Source organism: Hordeum vulgare, chromosome 3H (assembly GCF_904849725.1).
Source record: "Hordeum vulgare subsp. vulgare chromosome 3H, MorexV3_pseudomolecules_assembly, whole genome shotgun sequence".
Classification (NCBI taxonomy): Eukaryota; Viridiplantae; Streptophyta; class Magnoliopsida; order Poales; family Poaceae; genus Hordeum; species Hordeum vulgare.
Window position 1 is genome coordinate 414101242 of NC_058520.1, and position 14502 is coordinate 414115743.

Below are 14502 nucleotides of genomic sequence, written 5' to 3' on the forward strand. Positions count from 1 at the left end.
GAGGAAGAAGCCGTCTTCATGCGCCTCGGCGTCCAAGAACTGTCGCGTCGGCGAGACAAGGAGGAGGGCGCCGAGTATTCCAAAGGCAGCGAGTTGCCGCCCTCGATGTGCTCAAGGACGACCTCCAACGTTTGGCCAAGGATGCCCCACCATTGGCATTGGCCCTCGAAGTTGAAGCGGTCGCGGGGTCGGCACAGTTGGTGGCGACAACCTAGTCGGCGTGGCGGCGTTCGAAGTACGCCGTTCACAAGGTGTTGCTGTCGGAGGTATACCTCAGCTAGTTCTGTGAGCTCTCCGGCAGCGACGACCGGATGCGCGCGATCTTCGCGGAGGGTGGTGGTGGCACCGTTACTCCGCCGACGCTGAGCCTCCATGAGCCCGTCATCCGCATGTCCGGTGGCGCCGGGTAGTCTGCCTCGTAGAGGAGGCGGGCCTCTGACTCGTGCAGGTGGCGGCGACCGAAGCCGTTAGCCGCCGCTTCGTCGCCGGGGTAGCGCTCAACCATTGGTGGAGAGAGAGAGAGAGGGGCGCCAATGACGAAAGGGTCGAAAAGAAGAGAGGGGCGTCGATGGCGAGAGAAGCCTGGCGAGAGGTGTGCGGCCACCAACGAGGAAGGGGCGGCTCATATAGCCGCGGGCGGGCGGTGAGCGGGCGGTAGCCATGCGAACGCATGATGGGAGTGGACGGGACGCGTGTCGCTGCGCCGCCCGTATGAAATCAATGGAAGGCTGACCAGCGGTGCAACCTTCGTGTTGATTCCCTCGGGGAACGAGGCGATGAGGATGACGACCTCGAGGGGTCCACATGCGTTTTGTGCCAAAATCATTTCCTCCGGCGTCCTCGGACGCTCCTAGCGCACCGGGTTCGACGTGGGACTGCCGGGGCCAAATTCAACCCTAACCGACGAAAAACAGGCTTCTCGGGACACGATTGGGCCATTTTTTTACATCGACGATAAAAAAAAAGCTTTGAAGGACACGCGGCTGGAGATGCTCTAACATATGAGTCGTGCTACTATTATACAGGAATCAATGAGGCTCTTTTCTATACGTACGCATCTCTACCTTTGTGACTGGCCGCTCGTTATACTTCGGCGAGTTTCATGCTCTGGCTGATTGGAGGGGTTGACGATGGTGCGTTCTTTAAAGAATCGAGGAATATCGTTGGCAGATTGTGGCCCAGTTTTTTTTAGTTTTTGATTCTCTAGAATCAGCTTTTGGAAAACTTTCCCCACAGCCAGCTTTCTCCACAATCAGCCAGAATCAGTCGTCGAGTTCTTTTCTCAGATTGTAGTATGAGATTATGGTACAAGTTGTATGCTGAAATGTTTGTAACGCCCCTGAACAAAAATTCTATGCTGGATTGCTAACACTTAGATGTTTCAAACAATTTACCATCAAATCTGAACCTGAATACGATTTATGAATATCTTATGTTTCGCGTTTTCGAGTACAAATAGATTGAATAATCTTACGGTACAAGATTGATAACAATAGCCTCACGGGTTGCGACCATGGTACTCTTTGGGTGGTAGAGCGTTGGCGCCTGTAAATGACAATGGGGGTTGCACATACGCATCATTATCAAACTTGTCAAAATGCTCATCATGCAACTTGCTATCACGAAGGAAGTTGTGGAGACACATGGATGTAGTGACAATCATTTTTTGGGCCTCTGATTTATACTATGGTATGCCTCCGAGAATTCGCCATTTCATCTTCGCAGCCAATAACCTAACAAATATACTAACAAGCTAATAATCTAACAAATATACTAACAAGCCAATAATCTAACAAATATACTAACATCATTCGGTTCCATGTACAAAGAACTCTGGCTCACCTACGCAATGGAGCAGCAGCAGCCGGCTGGATGGGCTCGTCGGAGCCGGCGAGGGAGAGGAGGCGGGGTGGGCGGTCGGAGTCGGCGGACGAAGGAGGCGGGGGGAAGACCATCGGAGCCGGCAAGGCGGAAGAGGCAGACGACTTTGGGGCCTGCCAGAACGGAGGTCGGAGGAGGCGACGCGGAGCACGGCGGGATGAGCGCGTCGGGGCAACGCTCGTCGGCTCCAGCCTGGCCGCCGTTTGTCGAGGGAGGAGGGGTGGCGGGTGGAGGAACCCTAGGCGGTGGCATAGGAATGGGGTGGGGGTGGGAGGATCGTGCGAGGGCAGGGAAAGTGGTCGGGTTGTGAAGATCGGTCCGCCTATGTGGAAGGGCATTTTTCCCATAATTTCTTGTTGAAATAAGGGTATTGTCTAAAAACCCAAACATTTTCTTTTGTGGGATGTCCAGAATCGCTAAAATTGGCCTTCCACCCCGCTTTTTAATTACACTGCCGATTGTGGTGTGATTTTGACGATTCTACACAATCAAAATGAGTTCTTTTCAGCTTTTGCTCTTCAAACCCAAAATTTCCATAATCGAGTAAAAAATAACTAGGCGTGTATGTGCTTCACGCCGATGAATTTTTACGAAACTTGCTACGTCATGAAATTGCTGTCGAATAGATCGGTTCTCATTGACATCGCGACATGCGCATCTACTGTCCTACTCGATCCACCAGTCCGTTGAAACTCCATCGGCCCCTTTGACTCGCTAGTTTTGTCAAAACCGCTGCAACCGTCAACCCTTCGAGCCAGCCACCGATGCTTTCTTGCCACGCCCTGTTTCCTGAACTCCTTCACATGATCCCGTCGCGGAACAATGTACATCCTCCGCTCCAGCTCATCATGCCGCACGCGCAAAGCCGAGCATATGGGTACTCGACGTCGTGGTATTAGCCGAACCTCTTCAAACATCAACAATGGAGCGGCGCGCACCCGAGTGGTCTGGATAGGCATCAGGCTTGTAATAAGGGGTGCTAGGACTGACATTGGCCGCCCTCACATCGTGCAGGAGTGCAAAGGGTGATGGGCCCATGACCCCTGCATGCTTAGGATTTAGACCGGTGGGCTAGCCTCTCTGTTGAGTCTAGGTGGGGCTACGACGTGTCGATATTCTGAGGCCGGGCATGACCCAGAAAAGTGTGTTCGGCCAGAGTTTATCGAACGTGACGGGGAATATGTTGTGCACCCCTGCAGGGAAGGACTTATCTATTTGAATAGCCGTGTCCACGGTTACAGGACGACTCGAAGTTGTGCCCTGATCTTATACAACTACAACTATTACTTAACTTGAATGTTGCTCCGAGATTGCTTCCTCGCAGGGAGTCAAGGAAGAATCTCTAGGCGTGACCTCATATTAATATTGCCGCAACAATATGACTATTATTTGTGTTACCTGTTCTACTCTCGTCTATTGCTGCAAGACCGTTGAAGATGATAGTCTTCGATATGACTAGGCGTTCTCTCTCTTTCTCGCATTGGTGCAGTTAGTCCACATATAAACCCCTTCCTTTGATACTGATGCATACTTAGCATAGTTCTGATTTCAGTCTTGCGAGTACTTTGGATGAGTACTCACTGTTGCTTTGCTCCCCCTTTGCCCCCTTGATCCGTTGCTGCGACCAGATGATGGAGCCCACGAGATGGAGTATCCCGCAGATGACGACTGCTACCCCGACGGTGCCTACTACTACGTGGAGGCCGCTGAAGATCAGGAGTAGTTAGGAGGCTCCCAGGTAGGAGGCCTCGCCTTGTTCGATCGTTCTATCATTTGTGCTAGCTTTCTCTAAGGCACCCCATGTTTAATGTCTGTACTCATATATTTATTGCTTCCGCTGACTCGTGTGTTTATCGAGCTTTTGTATTCTAGCCCTCGAGGCCCCTGGCTTGTAATATGAAGCTTGTATGTTTTATTTGTGTCTAGAGTTGTGTTGTGATATGTTCCCGTGAGTCCTTGAGCTTTGTCGTATGCATTTGCGTGTATGATTTGCGTACGATCAAATCGAGGGCGTCACATGGGGTGTATATGGGAGGTCGCGGGGACGCTTTGGCCTCGCGAATGTCCCTACCCCGAGGCATAGGCGCCTGATTTCGGAAGTCATTGGTGGACTGTGTTGATTTCCTTCGTCTGTACCCAGCGCGAAGCATAGGTCTTCCACTAGGCGTGGGGGTGGACCCCTTCCGCATCCTCGGGGGGCCTAATGTCCCACAAGCGTATGGGATCGCAACAGTTTTCGAGGGTAGAGTATTCAACCCAAATTTGTTGGTTCGCACGACGGGAAGCGAAAGAATGTTCTCAAGTATTAGCAGCTGAATGTGTCAGATTCAACCACACCTGAAATATTAATGTCTGCAAGCAAAGTATCAGTAGCAAAGTAGTATGATAACAACGGTGACAAAAATGATCTGTTGACGGCAGACTATTCCTAACTCTTGTATCAATGGCGCCAGTAAGTTGCCCGTGGACGGGAAATATTTTTCCCCGGCAACGGTGTCAGAAAAGATCTTGCACTAAATAGCAGCGGAGTAGCAAGGAACAGCAGTAGCAGCAGCAACAAAGTAACAACAATAGCAGCAGTAGCAGCAAAGTGGCCCAATCCCTTTTGTAGCAAGGGACAAGCCTAGACAAAGTAACGTAGCGAGGACCAGTAGTAAAAGACTCGTAGGCAGTGGATCAGTGATGGATGAGTATGACGGATGTGATTCATCATGTAACAACTATAATACTGAGAGATATGTAACTAGCTCCCGTTCATCAATCTAATGTAGGCATTTATTCCGTATGTAGTCATACGTGCTTAGGGAAAAGAACTTTCATGACATCTATTGTCCATCCCTCCCGTGGCAGCGGGGTCCTAATGGAAACTACGGGATATTAAGGTTCTCCTTTTAATAAAGAACCGGACCAACGCATTAACACGCGGTGAATACATGAACTCCTCATACTATGGTCATATCCGGCAGTGGTTCCGGCTATTGTCACTCCGGGGTTGCCGGGTCATAACATATAGTAGGTGACTACAACTTGCAAGATAGGATCTAAAACACACATATATTGGCGACAACATAATAGGTTCAGATCTGAAATCATGGCACTCGGGCCCTAGTGACAAGCATTAAGCATAGCCAAGTAGTAGCAACATCAATCTAGAACATAGTGGATACTAGGGATCAATCCCTGTCAAGAACTAACTCGATTACATGACAGATCTCATCCAACTCATCACCGTCCAGCAAGCCTACGATGAGATTACTCACGAACGATGAAGAGCATCATGGAATTGTCGATGGAGAAAGGTTGATGATGACGATGGCGACGATTTCCCCTCTCCGGAGCCCGTAACGTGCTCCAGATCTGCCCTCCAGATGAAGAACAGGATGTGGCGGCGCCTCCGTATCGCAAAACGCGATGAAACCTTCTCTCTGATTTTTTTTCTGGGCAAAACGGAAGATATAGAGCTGAGTTTGGGGGCGGTGGTGCCACGTGGGCCCCACAAGCCTGCACGGCGCGGCCATGGGGGGTGGCCGCAGCCCTGGGGCTTGTGGCCCACTGGCACGCCCCCTCAGGTGGATCTTTGCGCAGGTATTTTTCTTTTATTCCAGAAAAAATCTCCGTAAATTTTCAGGACATTCCGAGAACTTTTATTTCTGCACAAAAACAACACCATGGCAATTTTGCTGAAAACAGCGTCAGTCCGGGTTAGTTCCATTCAATCATGCAAATTAGAGTCCAAAACAAGGGCAAAAGAGTTCAGAAAAGTAGATACGACGGAGACGTATCAACTCCCCCAAGCTTAAAGCCTTGCTTGTCCTCAAGCAATTCAGTTGACAAACTGAAAGAGTCAAAAGAAAAACTTTGACGAACTCTGTTTGATCTTGTTGTTGCAACTATGTCTAACTCATAACCAGAATTTCAGTAAGATCACAAGCAAACCACATAAGCAAATGACATCTAGGTCTCACGGTAAACTCATATCAATTGCATAATCAACTAGAGAGCAAATAATAATAAGCCTCAAATGCCAACACTTCAATCAAAACAACATGAAGCAGTACAAATAGATGGTATCTCGCTAGCTCTTTCTGAGACCGCAAAACATAAATGCAGAGCACCTTCAAAGACCAAGGGCTGACTAAACATTGTAATTCATGGCAATGAAGATCCAGTCATAGTCATACTCAACACAATTAAAAGCAAAGCACAAAAATGACAGAGGTGCTCTCTAATTGGTGCTTTTGTAAGAGGAGGATGACTCAATAGGAACATAAATAGACAGGCCCTTCGCAGAGGGAAGCATTGATTTGTAGAGGTGCCAGAGCTCAAGCTTTGAAAACAGATATAATAATTTTGGGTGGCATGCTTTCATTGTCAACGCAATGACTAAGAGTTCTCAACATCTTCCACGCTACACATGCTATAGGCGGTTCCCAAACAGAAAAGTAAAGTTTTGACTCCCCCACCACCAATCAATCACACTCCATGGCTAGCCGAATCCTCGGGTACCGTCCATACCAACATCAACCCTGGGGGAGTTTTGTTTGCAATTATCTTTTCGATTTGAGCATGGAACTGGGAATTCCAATTACCGGCCCTTTCTCGTGAATGATAGTGAATAAACACATATCGAGGATAACACGCCTAGCACGGAAGATACCAATAGCCCCCTGTCCCCACATGAGCGGTTCGGGCATGCAAAACAGATTATTTCTTGAAGATTTAGAGAATGGCACATGCAAATTTACTTGGAACGACAGGTGGATACCACACATAGGTAGGTATCGTGGACTCATCTGGCACAACTTTGGGTTTATGGGAGTGGATGCACAAGCAGTATTCCCGCTTAGTACAAATGAAGGCTAGCAAAAGACTGGGAAGCGACCAACTAGAGAGCGACAACAGTCATCAAAATGCATTGAGATTAACTAACATTGAGTGCAAGCATGAGTAGGACATAAATCACCATGAACATGAACATCATAGAGGCTATGTTGATTTTGTTTCAACTACATGCATGAACATGCGCCAAGTCAAGCCACTTGAATCATTCAAAGGAGGATACCATCCTATCATACTACATGATAGTCATCTCAACATTCATGTTGGCAACCAAGGCAAACCATTATAAGCTCCTAGCAAAGTAAGCATGGCATAAGCAACTATGATCTCCAAGTTGTCATTGCAAACATGTTTCTGTCACAACAAAGCTGAATCAGGCATGATGAGCTAGTCATATTTACAAAAACAAAATAGATCGAGTTCATACCAGCTTTTCCAGGCTGAGTCACTTCATCATATATCGTCATTATTGCCTTTCACTTGCACGACCGAATGATGTGAACAATAATAAGCGTGCTCGTGCATTGGACTAAAGCTGGAATCTGCAGGCAAACACAAAGGAGAAGACAAAGTAATATGGCTCTTTGAAAGCTAAACAGGTATGCATGCAAGAGCCACTAAACATTATAACCAATATCTTCTACCTTGACCCAAAGAAAAAGAAAACTATCTACACAGGAAAGCTCCCAACAAGCAAAAGAAGAAAAAGAAAGTCTTTTTGGGTTTTCTCAAACTAGACAGACACACGAAAAGAAAACGAGAAAAATAAAATAAACTAGCATGGATGATACAGTGGCAAAGTGTGAACACCGGCTAACAAAGTGAAAGCATAAGCAAGAATGTAAAGTCGGTGAGAACACGTACTCCCCCAAGCTTAGGCTTTTGGCCTAAGTTGGTCTACTCCCAAGGAGGGAAATAACCAGCTCCGGGGTACTCCGGAGTGGACTCAGGATGCCACTGCTGTGTGAGCTCCTCTGGCTCCCACTGATAAACTGGCGTCTGGTACTCGACTGATGGCTCGGGCGCGGGCACCTATGGTTGGGCCAAGCCCCAATATGCGTAGATGTCCGAGGGCATAATAGTGTACCTGCCTGCATGAAGATTGAACAAAGAAGGAGCAGGCAAAGTAATAGTCTCACGAGTACCCTGACTAAACACCAGGTTATAAATCATCCTTCTACTTGTATCTCTATCAAGAAAGTCATGGCGAACCATGCTATCGTAATCTAGATATCTCCCGGGAAGAAGAATCTCTTCTTCCTCCTCCAGTCTAATAGGTATCTCAAAGTGTCTAGCAAGACGAGTAGCGTAGATACCTCCATAGACAACACCTTTAGAACGGTTCAGGTTGAACCGTTGAGCTACTATAGCGCCTAAGCTATAAGTTTTATCGCTATAAAGGGCTTCGCGCAAGACCGCAAGATCTGGGGAACTAATGACCCAGCTTTCCCACGGCCAATCAAACATTTTCCCACAAATAGTGAGAAGTACCGAAGCACGGGAAAATGTATGCTAGCAGCTCTAGCGCAAGACACTCCTCTCTCCTCTCCTACAACAATTGTACCGATGAAAGTTTCCAAGTCCCGTGGACGAGGTTCATGAATATCCCCAATGTAAGGCAATTTGCAAACATTGCAAAAATCCTGGAGTGACATGCGCTGGGGGATATCATAAAGTTTGAACTCAACCATAGGAGGATTCTTCCTCGGATAGAAGTTAAAGCTTTGCATGAAGATATTAGTGAGGAGGAGGTGTTGCGGACACTTATCTTCAACGAAGGCGGTAAGGCATGCGTTCTCCACCAAGTGATAAAAGTCCTCATAAATTCCAGCGGCGCGTAAGAACACGTCGCTTGGCCACTCGCACGCTCGAACTTCTGCGACTCGAGGGACCAAATACTTGGGCTTCTTCTCACTCCCATCATCCTTGGGGTCATGACTTGACGAGCCTCTTAAGAACCTCCTCATCTTTCCCCTTTTCTATCTCTAAAAATTTCTGAAATTTTTAGTGATTCTAAGGAAAAGTGAACAAGGCTCAACAAAACTCGTAGCAACTACTCCAACAAGTGCCTAGAGACCCTATTACGCATAAAAACTACTTGGGACCAGCTAGAATCAGCATGCAAAGCTCAAGAACATGGTCGGCAAGGCAACAAAAATACGCGGAGTATAAGGCACTAGAGCAAAAACTAATTGGACCAATGGAGGAGTCACTTACCAAGGAGTAATTTCCCCCAAAACGGTTCGGAGAACGGCGATTTGAGCAAAGAGATCGAAAATCCCAGCATGAGGAGCAAGAACACGGGTTTGAGCTGCGAAACGAATTTTTCTGGAGGTAGGAGAACTAGATGAGAGCAAGAGTGAGTGGAGGGGGTGCCTATGGGCCCCACAAGCCTGGGTGGCGCGGCCAGGGGGATGCTCGTGCCCCTAGGGCTTGTGGCCCACTGGTGTGACCCCCAGACAAGCTATTTGTCCCAGTATTTTTTCTAAAAATCCAGAAAAAATCATACTTGATTTTCACAGCATTCGAAGAACTTTGATTTTTGGGGTACTTTTCTACCGGACGCTAAAGCAGAAAACAGGGAAAACTAAACTAAACCTATCATTTTTCTTCTAAGCAACCTAAAGTGAAAGCTTGGAACAGAGGTTTGTGACTCCTCGATTCATCCATCTCACGGTCATCGAAAGAAATCCGTCAATGGGGTTGATCAAATCCCCTCGACAAAACTTTTTCAAATCGCAAAAGAAGACGGAGAATTTCCGAATAGTCACTAGGTCACCTCAATGGGGATGTGTATCTCCCCAACAAGCAAGTCATACTTCATCCTGACACGAGGAATAGGGCATTCAAAGCTCCCAATAAGAATCGATGAAGTTTTTCCGATAGCATTGATGCAATGTACTCGATATTGTTTCTTCGGAAAGTGCACCGTATGCTCATGACCGTTGACATGGAAAGTGACATTGCCTTTGTTGCAATCTATAACAGCCCCTGCGGTGTTTAAAAAGGGTCTTCCGAGGATGACAGCCATGGCATCGTCCTCGGGAATATCCAAGATAACAAAGTCTGTTAAGATAGTGGTGTTAGCAACCACAACAGGCACATCCTCGCAAATGCCGATAGGAAAAGCAGTTGATTTGTCGGCCATTTGCAAAGAGATTTCAGTGGGTGTCAACTTATCCAGTTCAAGCCTACGATAAAGAGAGAGAGGCATAACACTAACACCGGCTCCAAGGTCGCATAACGCAGTTCTAACGTAATTGCCTTTAATGGAGCAATGTAACACCCTGTTTTTGGCCTTCCTGATTAACTAACGTATTTCAAAAATTAGGACCAATTTTTTTTTGTGAATGCTTGTGATGCTTGGAGTGACTAATGTTTGCTGTTTGCTTGAATGCATGTGATTGCTCCCCACTAAATTCTTTCCATCCTCCTAATCACCTTCTCATTCCATGATCTCCTGCCTAATGATCATGCCATGTGTTTAGGATAAATATGTATTTTCACCAAATATTATTTTCACCAAAAAGCATTTCCTTGAATTAAAACTTCAAAACCGTGAGATGAGGTTGTACTATAAGTCCTCAAATTAGGGAACTTCTTTTGCACCAATTATTTTATCTATAACCTATTATCAAAATGTCTTCCAAAAAACCATCATATTATTATTTTAAAAGTATTTTATTTAAAAGCTTTTCTGTGAGGCCAGAAATGGTCTCCTATGAAGGAAAGTTATTTTTATTGCTTTCAAAATATTTAAGAAAATTTAGGGAAACTCAGTGGATATATTTATTCCATATTTATGAGTTTCAACACATAGTCATGTTCAAGATATTGGGCAAACCCCTCCAAAACCATTCCTGCCTATTCCAAGCTTTTGAAATATTTCTATTATAAATATTCTCAATAAATTCCAATAAAATTCTATCATGTCATCTATGATATTATTGATGATCTTGCCAAGTTTCATTTCAATCCAAGTTGATTTGGCTCCCCTAATCACTCTAAAACCCTATCTGTCCAGAATCAAATTTGAGCAACTCTACATTGTGAAGTGTCTCCAATTGTGCTCAAATTTGGTGGACATGTTCCATTACTCCAATAAGGCATCCACACCAAGTGGTACACCAAGGAAAATAGAGGAACTTGTCCTAAGACCCTCAAAACCCTCTGTGTTGATTTCTGACTTTGGTAAACTTTACCTTATAAAGTTTCTCCAATTGACCTCAAACTTTTTGTGCATGCGTCAATGCTCAAATAATGCCCCTACACCAAATATTGGATTTGTGGGAATTTATTTGTATAGGGTTCTAAGCAGAAACCTATTTCTGCCCATTTCTAGGGTTTTTCAAGTCTACATTGGAAACTTCTCGAGCAAATCCCAAATTTGGTGTGCAAGCCTATTTTCATCTATTATTTGATCCTGTTAAGTTTAATAGCCATTGGAATTCATCTGGTAGCCCAACCACAGATCAAACACCTTGTGTGCACTCACTAATTTGGCTTCTTTTGCCCCTTCCACTTTTACCCTTAAGCTCAACTTTCTACCACAACCTCACATAGTCATATTTTACCTCCAGTAACTTTCTCATGGCCACTGGTCAATTAATGGAGAAGGTCCCTTTGTAACTTCTCTCATTTTCACCCATGGAATCACTGTTTTTACCCTCTTATTTCACTTCTGCTTAACCCAAGGCCCCCAACTCTTTTCAAAGCATATAATACATGCCAAGGCTTCATTTAGAACCAAGATATAGCCTGCTCATGTGGAGAAAATGAGCAGCACCTCCTCAAGTTGATTTTTGGCCAAAATATAGGATTGCACAACAAGTACTAGCTACCCTCCTCCTCTTGATCTCAAACTTGGCAGTGTGGTAGTTTTTGCATAGTTAACACTGCCAGACATAATTTCCCCCAAGGCTCCCCACCTAAGACCCACTCTTATCAGCTATAAGTTTATTGTTAGAAACTTAACAGCAGTCAAAGCAAGTTCAAACCAGCCCCAGATGCTTCCAAACTCCACCAGTGACCTCTGGCAAGCATGCCTTGCATGGGAGACAACTTTTCCAGGTCGAATGGACACCCTGGACACGCATGGCCATGGTGACCACACTGTCAGCCTGCACAAATGGTGCTCTGCACCATTTCCTTGTTCCCTAGCTCATGTCCCGCAACTGCAGCACGCCCCAGAGCGCCAGAGCACTCCCCCATCCCTCCTTGACTCCCTCCACGACGCTAGCTAACATCCAATGCCCCTCTGGGACGTGTGGAGCCCATGCCCACGTGAGCTCCAGGAGCTCCCGAGCTCTCTCGGCTCCTCCTCCCCCACTTAGAGCCTCCCGAGCACCTCTAGCTCCTCGAGAACCCTCTCCCTCACTCCCGGGAACCCCTCGAGCTCCCCTTTTCTCTCCTAAGCCTCCTCCCCTTCCCCATGGCCGCCACGGCCGAAGCTACCCCGGCGGCTTCCGCTCGAATCCGAGCACCCCCAGGGCGCATCCCCTCTCCCTTGAGCCTTCCCCGTCACCCAGGACCCCGGGGCCTTCCCTGGGCCTTTCCTCTCCTCCTGTCCCCCTTCGCAGGGAGGGGCTGCCGCCTGAGCCGCAGTCGGCCGACCACTGTGACCGGGGCCCTGCTCGCCCTCACGCCCCCTGCAAGCAAGACCCTCCAGGCCCGCGTAGCAGCCTTGTGCCGAGGGCGCCGCTAGCCGGGGCACAGCCGGGCGTGGCCAGAGCCGCCAGGAAGAGTGCCGGCGTGCCCCCGAGATCGGGCCCCTGCTCCTCCCTGGCCGAGCAGAGGTTGAAGAAGATCCTGTCACGCGGGACCCACCTGTCAGCCTCCCAGAGGCCGGGCCCGCATGGAGTAAGTGGAGGCGCACCCTCGTTGTTTCTGCTTTCATGTGGGGAAAGCGCCCCCAGGAAAAGGCGCCATCGGCGTGGCTCTTCTTTCCCCTGCAGCCGTGCAACCGGGCCGGCCCAGTGCGCCACAGCGCTATGCTGCGCTTAGTGCGAGGTCGAGGCCTGTTGGGCACTTCCTTTACCTTATTGTTTTTCTTCTATAACTTATATAATCCATAGAATATTCATTTGGAGTCCAAAATTGATGATTCAAAATTTTGCAGGTTTCTAAAATCCTATTCTATCCAGATCTGGGCATTGCACCTTTTTCCAAAATACTTTTCTGTGATGATAATATCTAAATGCCCATTTAGACATTTTAATCACCACCTTTGCAAATTCCTAGAGGATCCAATTCAACTCCAAATGGAGTGATTCAAACTCCGAGAGCCTTCTAAAATCATTCTCTATTTTTAGGACTCTGGTCAACATTTTATGTGACTTATTTCTGTTGCAATAAATAAATAGGTCCTATTGCTATTTATTCCTCATTGTAAAATCCCTAGAGTATTCATTTCAAATCCAAATCCAGTGAAACCACTTTCTAAATATTTCTAAAATCATTCTCTGTTAAATGGGTGCCTTCACTCATTTTTAACAGAATGATTTCTGTTGGCTCCTTCAATAATCACCTATTGCTCCTTTCACCTATTCAAAAATCCTTGATGATCCAAATATCCTATATCAAGCTTCAGGTATTTTTCTTATGATGAGAGAGGTCCAAGAAAAATAAAACTTCTATTTTTAAAACACCTTTATTCTGCTTGCTATGTGGCTTACTATGGTTGTTTCCGACGATAGTTACGAGTAGACGGATTATTCGGAGATGGAGCGGAAGACCTCGAAGACCCCGAGGACTTACGCGAGAAAGGCAAGCAACCCTTTGACCATGAATTAAGCATATGAATTGATGCATGCTAGAATAGCAAGTACTTTCCCGTTGCATGTGATCACAGTGCCGGTTCATCATTGGTGTGATGGTATCGAAGGCTTCTTCGAAGCACTTGCATGATGGTGATGCTATACATATGGCTCCTTGGAGCACAAGCATGATGAGCTTGACCCTACCATCTATGAGGATCATGCTATTGTCATGCTGACTAGTAGAGTTATAGGATCATTGCATTGAGCTTGACCCTACCCCTTGAGGGTCATGCTAATACCATGTTGACAAGTAAAGATCGAAGCATATTATCATGAGCATGATGATGAGTTAAATCAAGAGTTTATGAAAACCCTGTCGGGTGCCACTAATGCCCGAGGGTGATGATGAGTTGGTGGTCACTTTTGGTGAAGTGATGCACCGGTGTTTTGTGTGAGTATGGTTTCGGAAAGGGATTAGATTTATGATGTGTCGACCGTCCCAACCTTACCAGTACGACCACGATACCCCTTTATGGGACGGGGCTTTGTTGATTACTCTGGTCGGTACTAGCAAAGAGCCACATTACTAGTGGCGGGAGTGATTGTCGTCACTCTCGTGATGGGGTCGTGCCAGGTAGGACGACTATGCCATTATTATGAGTTCCAGGCACACCGTTGGTCCCTACATGGTTGATACTGTCCAGAGCCAGTGCTCGTAAGACGTACAACATGTGGGCTGGGTACCAATCGAGTGGACCTCTTTGTCTAGTATCGTCAGGGGAAAGATGATGATTGGGTACTTACCTCAGGTATATGTGATATACCGCGAGTCGTGGATGACACGGAAGTTTTCCGTTTCTCGTGGGTCCAGCGTACTACCTCTGCAGAGTGTAAACTATTCGAATAGCCGTGTCCACGGTCAAGGACAGTTGGGTAATCCTGCTTAAACCACGTCCTGATATTTCCGCATAAACCAAGTGTGTGTGAGTGTGTCTGTTTGGTGTTAAAAAGGTGTTGTTATAAG